Below are 14,871 nucleotides of genomic sequence, written 5' to 3'. Positions count from 1 at the left end.
GGCGAATGGCAGCAGAGGCCCGAACCGGCCTGGCTCGCTGCCCGCCCGCCCCTCAAACGCACCTCGGCTGACGTGTTTTACAGGCCGGAGCGGCGAGGGCCTTTCAGCTCGCCATGATGTGCGCGAGGCCCATTCATTACCGCACTATTTACTTGTCCTCCTCCATCAAACAGCCCATCGGTCCGTCCATTACCGACGCGCTATGAAAACCTGCTGACTTATTTTCCGGCAGGCAGAGCGTGGACGGCTGATTCATGGGTCTCGGGACGTTCATGATCACAGAGATCAATCCATGTTGTCTGTTGGCGGCGATGGGGAGAACGCGTCCACGCGGGCCTCCTCAATCTTGTCACTTTAAGTGCAATCAATACCGTTTCCCCCACGGACCAGAACGCCCGTGAACAGCAACCCCCCCCCCCACCCCTCAATCCAACCCAAACGTTTCAATCGATGCCTGACCGGAGGCGAGAACATCTGTAGGAGCGACCGCAAAAACTCCAGTGTGATTTAAATGTTCCACAGTTAAGTGGAGAGGAAGCTAACAGCTGGACGTGTGGGGGCAGCAGGCGCCGCCCCCCCCCCCCCCACCCCCACCCCCGACCCTGGAAAATGACTATTAATTACCTGAAGGATTACGAGATATGTACCTGTGCTCCCTCATGCATATTTGACGCTCCCAGCGACACGCGCGGCTAATAGACGGCCACTAGCAATGTGTTGCATATCTATTAGCCGCCAACGTATGTACATATGCAGCACGTGTATCCCTGACAATCTGGGCAAGCATGTGGGTCCTCTGGTGAATAGAGGTGTGTGTGTGTGTGTGTGTGTGTGTGTGTGTGTGTGTGTGTGTGTGTTGTGGGCAGTTTCCCTAATGGGTGTGACTGCTCATGTCCTCAAAGGTTGACTCTGGTTTAAATTTGCCTGGGTTTTGGTTGGACACACACACACACACACACACACACACACACACACACACACACACACACACACACACACACACTCAATCTCTCTGGAACACGTGCACAAGGACACGGAAGCCGTGATGCAAATGAGAGGCTCAGGAATGTAGTTAAATGCAAAATGCAGGCACCCGGTCGCACGCCGGCGTGAAGCGAAATGAAAGCAACTCCATTTGAGATTTGGGTCTGGAGAGCATCGCTGTGATGGGGGGGGGGGAGTGGGGGGGTGGGGGAGTGGGGGGGGGGGGAGTGGGGCTCTTACCCAGCACTGTTGGATAGAAACATTCAGTAAAGTGTGTGTGTGTGTGTGTGTGTGTGTGTGTGTGTGAGATGATGCCACGTCTGTTGATAACAGCTACGTGCGCTCGCGCCGTAAGAGGAAGTTGTTGAAATCAAGTGCGTGCACGTTGCCGTGCACGTCAGGCGCCACCTGAGGAGGAGCCGCGGCGTCGTGGTCGAGCTGTTGCCGTGTTTTAACAGAGAAGGTCGACAAACATTTGAGAGTTTGGGGTAAAAATGCTAACATAGCGGACGTGGGGGAGATTCCGGCTCGCGACGCTCCGGATTCTATCACCCGACCCACAAACGCACCTTCCTGTCTTCCAGCTGCTGCTTTTCCTTGATTGATTACTTACCTCAGGCGTTTAAATCCCCCCCCCCCCCCACAACAGCGCCCCCCCCCCACCCAGCTGCCCACATCGGCCCGCTTCACACGCTACTTTTCCATCAGCTGTCGGAAGGCCGCTCCGACGGGGCCCAGCGCGCTCGCTGCAGCGCCACTTCGGGAACGCAACAGTTTCAAAAAAGGGTTTCTTAAGTGGGAACACCAGTCGGCGATTCCTTGAAGCGAGAACATTCCGTATGCGTGAGGAATACATTTGAAATCATTAATGCGGCCGAAGTGGCCGGGCTTTAGGGGGAGAGCGCCGTATGTAAATATGTGATTTATGTGTGCATAAATTTCTGCCCGTCGCAATTTTATAGCTGGATTGAAATTCACCAGGAGCGCCGGAGTCCGAGCGTGTGTCGGAGGGGTAACGGATGTAAATGTGCGACTGGCACGTGCTCGCCGGGATGATTCGGCAGAGCTCCCAGTGTCGGCGTGTTGGTACTCACAGCTGCCGTTACACGCTCCGTCGGGATTCTTCACACTTGGTCGGCATATTCTCGGCTTTTCCGTTCAATGTGGCAGCAGAGAGGCGTTTTATCGGAGAAGAGGATGCAGCGAGTTGACGAAAGAGCCGGAACGTCGCTGGGAAGGGCCATGACCACTGTGGGGGGAGAGGAGAGGGAAGGAGGGTGAGCTACCGCTAATGGAGGACGGCTAATTTGGAATATCTCTGCATAGAGGGAAGTTTCACTGTTACGGGAAATCAACCTAGCATCTCCAGCTCAGCTTCCCGAACAGACCATTCCAGTATAACCAGTATCTATATCACTTCGCTGTCGGGTCACGTGGAAAAGTTGGCAGCTTGGCAACGCTGCGGGTCGGCTACGTCCCCAGTCCCTCAACGGCGGGTCGACCCAGAATCAGTTGCTATTAATCACATTCGTCAGCTCTCCGAACGTAGCAAAAAAATAAGCTAATGAAATGCTAGCAAGCTTCATTACCTCTGGCGATGTGACTTTTCCAGGGAACGTCCACAGCTCGACTGCCTCACGTGCTAAAGGTAGCTTAGCTAATGAGCCCAGATCTCATTAGTTAAGAGTGGGATCAAACTTCTGATGCGCGCGACAGCTCAGAAGCTAATTGGCTGCTGAATATTGATTGGAGGAGGCATCGACCGCCTAGTTCAACGTAGTTCCACGCTAGTTCTGGATGAGCAGAAGACGGCAGGTTCCAAGGGTAGAGGCCACCTGAATCTGACCCCCCCAGAGAGTCCAACACACGGGCTAAAGTTACCACACTCTCACGTGACCAGATAAAGGCCTCGGGTTTAAGTCGAAGAAGAAAAAGAAACCTTTGGAAAAGGCTAAAAACTCGCCGTTGGGAGCAGCCTCGCACGCGTCCCGGTCCTGACTCGCGTCCTCTGCAGCAGGACCGTCCGGAGCCGAGGGTGATGACGGAAATGAAGAGGCTGCTGATGGACAGATAGCGAAGCCGCCGTGTTTACTAAACCCGTTCTGTGCCGGCGATGGTGCGCGATAACCTCCGGCACACGTACGCAGGCGCACGTACGCCAGGTGTTGCTGTGACTAATCACAGGTGGAGGAATCGGCGCCCGGCGTGGGATAGCTGATGGGATGGAGAGATAGCGATGGGAACGCCCGCACGACCCTTCACGATGCATGAAATTCCAGTTTTGGGTCGTTTTTAGGACATGGGTGGATTCTAGAGGAACTTCCTGTTTGGAGTTGTGCTGTACTTATGGGGACTTTGGGTTTGGAGGCGGGGCTATAACTGCAGCACCGGTACATGCTAATGGTTCCGGTAGGGCGGGACGAACTGAAACGAGTTTTCTCTGCTGGGCCGAGCGTGTGTGTGTGTTTCAGAGGAGTGTGTGTGTGTGTGTTTCCCTGAAACCGCTGTTGTTATCCACACTCCATCACCTTAATCTCCCAAGAATCATCTCAGCCTCGGGGGCGGACGCGCTGTTGAGCAGTGACTGACCTGCACGGAACACTGTCACCGCCACCGAGCGGTGGCAGCCGGCGACGCTCCGACGCCTCGGCCAGGACACGGACCATAAAGTCCTGATGTGTCTGATCTCTGAAGATGGAGCGAAGGGAATTAAGCTCCTTCGCTCCGCTGAGGTTCTGAGGTTGAGGAATCGCGGCTTCGACCTTGTCAAAAAACGCCCGTCTGGCTTCTTTTACGCGCTGCTGCGGCGCCGAAACAGGCGGTTGAGACGGCGGCTGGGGGAAAAGTGAGGGGAAGACGGTGTCCAGGTAGAGGTGAGGGGGCCGGACTAATGTTATTTTAGAGATATTGAGTCATTTTACGTTAGCTTCTGAAACTTTATGCAGACGATAACCTTTTTTATTTGCCTGTTTTTATCCCTCCGGGCGTTAAATGTGCCGCTTTAGCTCATTAAACCTCCTCGTCGTTAGTCCCCGTCTTGTCTGATCCCAAATCCTTCAGATTTATGCGGCGTTCCGGCGACTCGGCGGCTGATTTTCCTGCCTGATTGATGACGCGGCTGCTAAATGTTGCTTGATCGCAGCTGCTTCCTGTTTCTGATCACTCACTTTCAATTTTGGTGAATGTTCAGTAGATTGGCAGCCTCTGTGGGACTGGGGGGGCGGGGGTGGGCGGGCAGGACCTCCTTCGTTCCACTGTTCATCAGTCAGCAATAAAGGCTGTGAAGTAGCAACGTAGCATCTGTGAAGCCACCACGCTCCTCGGGGGGCGTTTTAAAAACCATTCCTCGCTCACAAGGTTGATTATTGTGGGCGATAAATGTTCGGCATTAAAAGTTTCCTAAAGACGAACGACAGGAGAACTTTGGGTTTTTCGGAAGTTCTGTGACCGGCATCAGCGCTCGCAGGTTCCCCCCCAACGTCCTCACCAATTAGCGTCGCTGCTAGCCGGCGCTAATAAAGAGCAGAAACGAGCATGTGTGAACGTGGATGCTTCTGCACCCGCAGGCGGATCTTTAGCCGCGGCTCGCGTCGCTGATCTGCAGAACCTCAGCCGTCTATGGTCGGCGGGCTCAGCCCCGATGAGTTCAAAGCCCAAACCAAACAACGGGAGTGATTAGTGGATCTGTTTAACCTCGGGGCAGCCGGCTGGCATTATTAGAGCGGAGCGCTTACTTGGCTGTTTGCTCTGCCGTCTGCCTTCCTCCGGAGAAGCGAAGGATTCTCCTGGCCCGCGCAGAGGATTTTACGATGTTTTCAGTCCACCACGGATGAGTCCGGACGACACCGACAATCTTTTTTTTTAAGCTAATGTCAGATTTCCGTCTGTTCTCTGCCTCGCCGCCTAAACCAGCGGCATCCGATGAAGATATCTTAGCTTAGCTGCTCCCAACGTAGCCGTCCCTCTTGTTTCCCAGCCATCAGCACCCTGCCCCCCCCCAGCAAGATGGCCTCATGTTAGGCTAAAGTCGGAAGGGCGCGCTAGCTACCTCAGCCGATTTGAGACGATGACAAAAACAGGCAAAGAACCCAGATCAAAGAGATGCACACGTTGGATAAATTAGCACAAGGCTGGATTATTATCACGGTGGATTATTTAAGGCGCAGCAGAGGAACCGCTGTGGCCCCGGGCCCCGACCCAGAGACGTTGGTAACTGGGGATGGAACCCATGTGAGGTAATAGTGCTAAACCACTAACCAGCACGCCGCGGCGCTCCGCCGGCCGTTAGTTCCGGGCAGCCGGCGGGTATAATTAGTTTTATCACCATAATCCTGCAGGAGGATTAAGGGGAGCTTTTACAGAAAGTATAGATCTGATGTAATAGCGGCTCTTCAAATGGAAATCCTGAGTCAGATCTAACTGTCGGGGAATTTACGACATCTCCTCAAAATGGTCTCAGGTTTGCTGCTTTCAGCCCCGGCGGAGGGAAATCGCCGGGATGATGGGAATCAGGGAAAATCGATATTCCTGGTGCAGCCCGCCTGCGCGAGGGTTCAGTCAGGCGATCTCCGAAGGCTCGTCCGGCTAATTAGGGGGCGGCTGAGCGACGGCGTCGGGGCGTCCGTTCATCAAAATGAACGTTTTTAAAAGGTTACAGGGGTTTTTCTCCTTTAGCGAAGTTACCGAGCTAGCGCTGCTTTAGCTAGCGCGGCTCTCCCACGTTAGCAGCTATTCCCGAGCCGACCTCGGCCGCCCGCTCCGGCGCTCCGACTCCAGCTCGAAGGCCCCGACTGGTGTGATTTATTTATCCGTTCTGAGCGTGGAGGTTTATCTCCGCGCGGCAGAGCGGCGCTGCATTGTGGTGGAAATCCGCGGCTCAGGTGCGGAAGGCGGGAACGTTGAAGGGGCTCCGTGGCTGCTGTGCTCGGCTGATAACTCCTCACATTTGACCGGGTTATTGTGCCGCCGCGCTTTCATCCAAACGCATCGGAATCCCCGCGTTTTTGGCGGTGGGGGACGCTTTAAAGGGCGGGAGCCGCCCGTGGCGCCGCTAACGAGCGTTTTTGGTGAAGTGGGCGGGTTTTGCTGCCTCTCGGATTCCGGCTGGAACAGTTTCGGCCGGTTTCATGATGAATCGGAGCTGAACCGGGTCAGGAAGGAGAAGAGGAGCGGACTTCGGAATTCACAAGGAAACTTGCGAGAGGGGTCGCGTTTCCGAAGCTCTGACCTTCCTCTCGCCGTCATGGGCTGAGCCACGGCGCTTCCAGGGAATAATGGCGCCCACAAATCATCCGGCGGACAGCGGGGCCCCTCGCACTGACGGGCCCTCCATTTCAAAACAACGCGATGATGTCATCGTTTCCCCGGCTGTCAGGCAAAGGTCGTTTTTCTCTTTTTTAACCCCGGGACATCGTTGAAAATGAGTCTGGACCTTCATCGATCGAGTCAACAGCCAACACTTCCTCAGCACACACACACACACACACACACACACACACACACACACACACTCCAGACCAGGAAAATATGACAGACGGGGAGTTTAACAGTAACTACCGTTTTCCGGAGCCGATCAGGAAGAGACGGACGAGTGCGTCGTCCAATCGGAGCACAGCAGCCTCACCTGTGCACGCCGCCGCCCAGCTAAACCCAATTAAGCTGGCGTTCAGTGGGGCGATGCCCAGATATCGCCCGCCATCACGGATCCAGGAGGAGTAATTAAATTAGAGGGGAAACCTCGACGTTATCCCGCGGAGCTGCTGCCGAAAAAAAAAAAGAAAAACAAGGAAAAAAACTGTCTTCATTTGCAGGAGCGCTGACATTTTCCAGGGTGCACAGGTGAAGCACACCTGCTGTAAGCAGAGATTAACCATCCGCTAATAAAGGGAATCATGTAGGACGGAGCGTCCTGGCTTAATTGGAAATTGATTGACTTGCGCGAGTTACACCTGGTCCATCATGTTCCGAGGGGGGGGGGGGGACCTGCAGCTTCAGGAGCTGCTAACAGAAGCTGCTAGCAGAGCGGAGGGAGAACGGAGCCTTCCCAAGATGGATGCGCTGTCATTCCGGGCCCGCGCCTGCAGGACGGAGCGGCCTGATCCGCCAACACTTTGTCAACGCCGCCGCATTAATTCTGCTCTCATTACACATCCCGTCTTTCTGGGAGACGTCACGCCGCCGCGGCCCACAAATCACCGCAGGCCCAGATGTTTAATCGAATTTCCATCAGCTGTTTGTGCGCTTCTATCAGCGGATCAAAGATGCAGAGAATTACGGCTCCGCGGCCCACTTCTCTCCGAGGGGATCCCGGAAACACGGGGGCGGAATGCTGTTCTGGAGCCGGAACATGAGAGGGTTTAAACTTTAATGCCAATATACGGAAAACATATCCGGGAATTAAAGATGCAAACGAGGACGGGTTCCACTTCCCGAACCCCGAGACTCACCCTGAAATTCCTAAATCCACACCAAACTCTCCCACCTGGAGAGTTTAGTCTCATCCTGCTAACAGATGCTAGCAGGTACAGAGGAACTGCTTTAGCTAACGCTAACATGCTATCTGGACTTCATCATTTTAGCTTTTCCCCCAATAAAAATCATCTCATCAGAGTCGGTCCAGAAGACATCGGCCTTTCCGTGGAACACGAGACAGCTCGCAATTAAATCACGGCAGGGAGCTACAAGACGATGGGGGGGGGGGGGGCAGACGGGGACCATCTCAGTGATGGCGGGAGGCAACGCACGGCTGCTCCGAGACCGACCGGAGACTGACAGGAACGGCGCCCAGACGGCCGACCGCGGACTTTCCCCTCATCATCCGGTGCACGCCGACTTGGGTCACCGGTCCTCGGATGTAAATGCGGCTAAGCAGAGTGGCGGCGGGCGGGCGGATGCGGAGCGGCGCTCCAGGATCGAGGGGCGTCTCCAGCTGTCAGTCTGGACGGAGGAGGGTCGGGGGAGGTCGGGGTGGCAGAACCGGAGCAGCCAGACAGCCTGTCAACGGCGCTGACAAGCAGATGGATGGAGCAATATGTCCATGAGGCCGCCGCCTCTCACGGTTCAGCCGCACTCCCACGCGTAAGGGGGGGGGGGGGGGGGGGGCTTGTTTACCGTGTTAGCGGCTCGTCTCAGCGACATTTGTAACTCTGTTTTCTCAGAGTTGTGGATCTGTCTGGTGGATCGGATCCAGAGTCAATGGCAGCGTCGTTACCGAGCCCTGGGGGGGGGAAGGGGGGGGGGGGGGTGCTAGCGCAGGGACGGAGAGAGGTAACCAAATAAATCACCAGGCAACAGATAATTGGACGAGGGGCCCTGGAGGGGCTAGTGGTGGCGTGACAAGTGACGCCGCCATTCGCAATTAACTCAAAGAGGAGAAACGGGGATTCCATTCTCTCCGGATCCATTCCGATCAGCGACGCCGGACCGGATCCTCGCTGTAATTAATCTGCACCGATTATGATCCGGACAGTTCTGGTGCTTGCCGTTGGCGGCCGGTTCGCCGGCCGGGCGCCACTTTGAGCCCATAATGGCTCGTGTGGGCCTGACGCGACCTGAAGGACGAGACAAGCGTCAGTGGGGACCTTAATTATGGCCGAGCGCTGGGCGTAATTTAAAGATAGCATCGCTCCGATAGCAACGTGCTGCCGGTTCATCTGCCGAGATGAATGTGTTTCATAAAGGAAGCTGCTCCAGAATCCGAGCCTGATTTTACACTTTGAAAACTTTTACTCCGGGACAAAGACCTCGTTATCTGTTGACCGCTGTAGCTCTCCTAGCCGCACGGATAAACCGCAAAAGTCGGTAAAAAGCTACGGAAAACCACGCAGACTTTTGTTTGACTGGTGGCTAGCTCAGTTAGCATTAGCTCCTCTTCCCCGGGTCTGCGATCTCATCTTAAAGACATTCCTGATCAAAGCCTGGTCAATAACTTTTGTTTGGCACAAACGAGCATCAGACGGGTTCCTTAAGGAGCGGCTGTTTATCCTCCTCGGTTCTAACAGCTTCCAATTATCGGCCGGTTGGGAATTGAGACCTCTCTGATTTAGTTATGTTGGGCGCCATCGATCGGCGGCAAAAGCGTGTAAAATCGGCACCGAGCGGGACGACCTTGACTCAGGCAGTTCTCTGCTGACTGACAAACGGCGCAGACAGCTGAGAAGTGTGTGTGTGTGTGTGTGTGTGTGCGTGTGCGTGTGTGTGTGTGCGTGTGTGCGCGTGCGTGTGTGTGTGTGTGTGTGCTGGGTTTTAAATGCATAACAATGCCAGTCGGCATCTCGGCCGACTTGAACGTCTTGTGCTGATACTCGAGGTGACTTTTCATCAATAACAGGAAACAGACGTGAGTCGGAAAATATTAGCTGAGCACAAACATTTAGCCTGCCGCTAGCATCAGTTGCTACAGCTAGCAGGGTGTGGCTAAGTCTTGGCACGGTCTATTTAGATGGTTGTTATTCCTGTGACAATGTTGTTGGCGTGTTTGAAGGCGTCTCCTTGACTTTGGCTAGCGCTGGCGTGGATCGCTGCGGTCACCGCGCGTCCGCTAACGTGAAGTCGGGGGTTGATTTTAGGACGTCAACCCTGACTGAGACGCTCCAACAAACTGGAACAGTTCTTCCTTCACCGGTCCCTCGAGTTCCGTCTCATAATCAAACAAGTTTTCTTTGTTTTGGCGAAAGCTGTCAGGCCGCCATCAGAAGGCGTGAAGGCGGGGACGCCCGGCGCCTCGGCCTGTGAGTCCATCCCACGGTCTGTTTGTGCTGCGCTGACACGGCCAGGTCTCTGGACTCTGTCGGCAGTCCTGTTCCTGTCAAGTCAAATAACGGCGCTTCAGTCAGGCCCCCGTGCTCTGACAAGCCCCGACCGGAGGCCGCCGAGACTCCGGTAACCACACGGGGGGGGGGGGGGCGCGAGGACGGAGCCGCCCGCCGCCGCCGAATACAGAGGAGCTCGGCGCTACCGTGGAGTGCCCACTTCACCGTCTGGCTGGCATTTCTTTCAAATGTCAAACCGTTCACCTGGAACGAGTTACACGGAGCTTCATGGATCTTCCTGGAGAATGTCAAAGCAGCGCCACAAATCTGGGGGGGGGGGGGGTGAGACGTCCTGCAGGGGGGGGGGGGAGACATCGGGTCTCAGATGACTCGGGCCTGCTGTTCTCTCCCAGTGTTCTGCCTCTTAAATAAGCCGGTCGTGTTTATCCTGTGGAAGAACCTCGCGATCCTGTTTCCTGTGCTAGCTTTGGAACGTCTGTGACCCGCTGTGACCCCCCCCCCCCCCCCCCATCCTCAACAAACACAGAGGACACATGTCACCATCGTAATCTGGGTTTATGGACGACGGATCGTCCTGGAAGCTTAGCTTAGCAGAGCTACGTTCAGCGCTAATGTCAAATACAAGCCTCCCGCTAGCATGCTAAAACCTGCTGACTCACCCTCCACCCACCGACAGGCTGGGAGGGAAAAACGGGACTTTTATTAACGATCAGACGCTTCTGGACGCGACGTCCCGTCATCGACGCCCCGTCATCGACGTCCCGTCATCGACGCGGCGGCTTCAGCGAAATCTGCCGCCAACAAAGACGACTCGAAGATACCAAGTGATCCCGTTGCTAGCTAATTGCTTGTTAGCGGCCGTGGTCCAACAGAAGGAGACAAGTCACTCGGGGCGACTTCAGAGGCTCCACAAGCAGCAGCCTGATTATTCCGCTCGGCCGTCGTCGCAGAGCGACGATCGGCGAGGAGAGAGAATTTCACTCGTGTCCTTTTACGTCTCGGACGAACAGAACCGGCAGAACGGAGGCGGTTTGGAGTGGACGGTTGCCTGGTGCTTAAAGGTACTCAAGGGAGCGACGGAGGAACACCCGAGGCTTCTGGAAGCCGAACAAAGATGCTACGGCTTCCCTCCAGGAATTCCAGGACCGAAATCCTGGAAAAAAAATCACTGAGATCAGCAAAAAAAAAAAAAAGCAGCTAAAACGTAAATCAAGGCGAGCTGAGAGCCGCTGACAGGACGGCGTAAACATCGCGGCTTTTCCAGAAATCTAAACAGTTTGTGTGAAGACGTTTAAACAGCCGAGCTGTTTACACTGGAATGTCCCCGGAAAGACAGAGAATTAATGTCCAGACCTCCTGGTCCCGGAGAAGCATTTATGTGCCGTCAGAAATAAAACGCACTAATTTTTCATTAGTGGGGCGCCGAGGATGCCAGAATCAATAAGTCCTGATGAAATATGGATCACGTGACGGCGCCTAACGTGGGGGGTGGGTTCGTTATCGACGAGGGCGCAAATTATCGTCCGTTCCTGACGCTTTAGTTCCCATCAGCCCCTGCAGGAGGTTTCTAGGTGGCACGACTACAGTGATTAAACTGGGGTTGCTCATCAGCACACAGCTGCTGTCAGACGGAACAATGCTAGCTCCGCTAATGTGCGCTAGCCTCCATTAGCTTCATTCAGGGACAAACCGCACCTATAAATGGATTCATAGCATCGAAATGTTGTTTTTTTTTGCTCGTAAATGTTGACGCGGGTCCCCCTCCATGTACTAGCATGTTGGGCTAATGTGTTTCTACAGAAACGGCCAAAGCAGCCTTAAAGACAAACTTAAGCCTTTTTCAATGTCTCTTCCGCGCTATCGTTTTTGCACAGGTATAAAAAGCTAATTTCCGGAGGACTACATGAGCTACTTGTGCTTCCCCGGGGGTCAAAAACACCCACCAACCCTGCCTTATTTAACACGCATGCTTTCAAACTCACAGGAATTGTTGGGAAAATGCAGTTTTTTACGAGTACCTGCTTAACTGAGAAAGCTAAACTATACGCGTGACCTGAGGGGTTGTTGCTAAGCTCACTCCGGCGCTAGCGAGAGGCACTGGAGGACTTTCCGTTCGTTCCAGCGACTCAGAATCCATTGAAATCTAAAACGGCTCTGTTGGACCTATTCACACCTGAGCTGAGTAGAAATTTCTGGTTCTTCCAGGGTCAGTGAACGCGTCTGTGTGTTTATGAAGGTAGGAACCGACAGCTTCAGTCAGTATTTTGTTAAAAACGTAAGCAGCTTCGCAGAATCTTTTAATCTCAGTCGAGGCTTCATCCAACACCCGTTCCCTCATCAAAAGGAAACAAGGAAACATTTCCTAGCATGAAAACCAGAGGACGTTTGGCTGGAAGCCAAGATCCCAATATAAAGAGAAAATCCCATTTTATGCTAATGCCTAGTAGCCTACATGCTAAAACCAGCGCCAGTGCTCTGTAATCTCTAATCTGACACCTCAGATTACGCACATCTGCAGCTCTGGTGCAACGTTAATGGTCTGAGGGTGGAAGAAGCGGTCTCGCCCGACCCCTGTAGCCCTCCGAGGACCGGCAGGGATGAGAAGCGTGGCCAGAGTGCATCCGAACCTCATCCATCAACATCAGGAACGTCAGGAACAGCAGCTGCTTCAGGGGAAGTTTTGAGGGCACGTTCAAGTTTGAAGAGCATTCGAACGCCTCGTCCCTTATTTATGGCGCTCGTAAAGCAAATATGGAGATTTTGAGAGGCCGCAGGTTTATTTCCCCCAAATGTTGGCAGTTGGAAGCGGAATGACAAAGAACAGCGGCCCGTTTCCTCCCGGATAAACAGATGTGGACTTTCTCTGCTCGGCTCTTCTCCCGGAATCGACTCATTTTTTTTTTTTTCTCAGATGCAAATCCGAAGCCCGCGCGCACCCCAGCAGCTTTTGTCTGCCTCGTCTTCACCCCCGGATCAAGGTCAACGCAGCAAAACTCTGCGCGCGCCCCGCAACAAGAACGCTAAATGGGGATTTGCGCATGTGCCACAGGTGATCCGCAGCCTGGCGCGGGACACCAGCTGCTGCTGAAATATTAAACCCAACTGCAGAGAATGGTCGAGGAGGAGCGTCGCGGAGGCTCAGGTGGATCACAACCGCCGCGTCTCGGAGATTCTCGAACCATCCGTGAGCGAGCCTCGTTCCCGGGGTTCTAAATTGCAGAGAATCTGCGCCATGAAGCACTTTTACCTTCTGGAAACGTTGATCCGTCCTCGTCGAGCCTCACTCACGCACCCGCTCTGCGCGTAAAACGGCTCCAGACCGAGACTCCGTTTCTCGCGTTGCGCTTTTACGCACGACGCTGCGCCAAATCTGCCCTCCAGCCTCCTCTGGGTCTCATCAATCAGACCGCAGTCTTTTCTGCCTTGGTGGCCGCTTCATCAGTCTGGCCAACAGAACCAAGTGGAGCCATTTATTATTCCTTTTCACCCCGTTTCCTTCCTCGGAGCGCGGCTGCTGCCGCTGCTCCGGGATCCGCACTTCTCATTTCTCCGCATGATTAGACGCGATTCTGTCAGCAAATACGAACGCGAGAAGGCGGAGAACTGCGGGGAAAAGTAAGAGCGAGGCGAGCGGGACCGAAACCACGCAGAGGGCGTCTTTATCCGAAGCGCGTTGGCGCCGTCAGCGCAGATTTCTGACAGATTTGACGCGGTAAAAAGCGATTAAACGGAACGAGGCGGAGCGCGATCAGCGTTGGACCGACAGAAGATCCCGATGGCGCGCGAGGATTCGCTCATTACCTTCAGTTTGGGAATTCGGAGGTAAAGTTTTGCGCCCCTCTCCCCTCCCACCTCTGCGCCAGATCGCAGCGTTGCGCATATCGCGCCGGCCAGTTCTGGGCGACATTCCAGCCAATTCGTGGCTCCAGAGGCACCGAAGAGTTTGTCAGCGACCTGTCAACTTTCCCTCGGAAGTCTTCGGCAGATTCGGCTGAATCGGCAGAATGAACGCGGCTCCCGCTGTTTGGCGCCGCTTTACGCGCACACATGACGCTAAAACGACCCGAGAAGTGAGTGGTTTGGGGTTTCTGGGGGTCCCCGAGCGGCCCTGAGTGGGGACGAGCGTTTCCACCTGACGCCGAGGTGCCCGACAACCGTCGCCCGGCGTGGTCACGTCTCTCCCCCCGGGAAAGAGGCGCGTTTTCGGGGTTGTGCTCACCTGCTCCGCCGCTGTCAGGCTGCTGGCGCCGCCCGGTCCGCTTCATCGCACCGCGGCTGCACGTCTGAGGACATGCTGCTGGAGACGGAGGAGGCTTTGGACGGGAGGGAGGGAGAGAGAGAGAGAGGGGGGGGCGCGCAGGGAAGAGGAGGGGAGAGAGAGAGAGAGAGAGAGGAGAGAGAGAGAGAGAGAGAGTCGCTATTAACGGGGGAGAAAGTCCAACAGATTTAACCTCATCACTTATCCCAACGCCTCACGATCACGTGACGTGTCTTATGTGTCGAGTTTTACGGGATCACTCGGCTCCCGGTGGATAAAGAAGGTTTACGCGCACCTCCGCAGCGCTGATGTCGAGGCTGTAGAATTCAGTTTGCGGATTTTAACCGGATTTACAACGAATTTAGAACAAAAATAAAAGGTCTGTGCGGAGGCTCTGAAGTAAAGAAACCAAAGCGAAGTGTTTTAAAGGGGGTCTCTTCCAGCAGAAGAGGAAAAGAAGAGAAATCCCCTTCAAACAGGTTTAATTAGATGCGTTTATTTATGTAAATCACCCTGGGGGGGGGGGGGGGGGGGGGGGGGGGCTGATTTCACTCATGTTTGTTTACTGAAGTTGACAAAAACCAGAACAGAAGGTGAGAAAGTTGCTGCTGCTCCCGTTGACTCCATTTTTAACGAAGACGCTCTAAAAAAGGAGAAAAAAGGAGCCAACATGAACTTTCGCTGTCAATCAGAATGCGAGCGCTCGTGGGCGTGCGTGCGTGCGCGTGTCGCCGCGGAGGAGCGTGAAAGTGTCGATCTGAGGGGTTGGAGACGAAGGGAAGGTTCGGGAGCGACAGGTGCGAGGCGGCACTTTTCCATAGTTTAACTTTGAGAGGACGCTCGCGCCGCAGGTGGGGA

The 14,871-nt window shown here is 54.6% G+C and overlaps 1 protein-coding gene across 5 annotated transcripts in view; it reads right to left on the bottom strand.

Annotated features, from left to right (window-relative positions):
* The window catches only part of chrm2a (cholinergic receptor, muscarinic 2a), a 33,344-nt gene extending 19,237 nt beyond the window's left edge, over window positions 1-14,107 (bottom strand). Inside the window, exons 1-3 of one of the 5 annotated variants that reach the window (XM_057022299.1) lie at window positions 2,574-2,825; window positions 2,341-2,499; window positions 2,079-2,233 (exon numbers count right to left, since the gene is read on the bottom strand). The gene's annotated coding sequence lies outside the window, so the exon portion shown is untranslated. Of the gene's footprint in view, window positions 1-2,078; window positions 2,234-2,340; window positions 2,500-2,573; window positions 2,874-13,002; window positions 13,237-13,974 lie in introns of those variants that run through there. The other 4 variants (XM_057022297.1, XM_057022300.1, XM_057022298.1 and 1 more) reach the window with 4 other exon arrangements.
* Between the last annotated feature and the right edge of the window lie 764 nt (window positions 14,108-14,871).

The sequence above is a fragment of the Takifugu flavidus genome, chromosome 22 (assembly GCF_003711565.1).
Source record: "Takifugu flavidus isolate HTHZ2018 chromosome 22, ASM371156v2, whole genome shotgun sequence".
Taxonomy (NCBI): domain Eukaryota; kingdom Metazoa; phylum Chordata; class Actinopteri; order Tetraodontiformes; family Tetraodontidae; genus Takifugu; species Takifugu flavidus.
The sequence above is the reverse complement of the archived record's forward strand: the minus strand, read 5'-3'. Positions and strand labels throughout refer to the sequence as shown.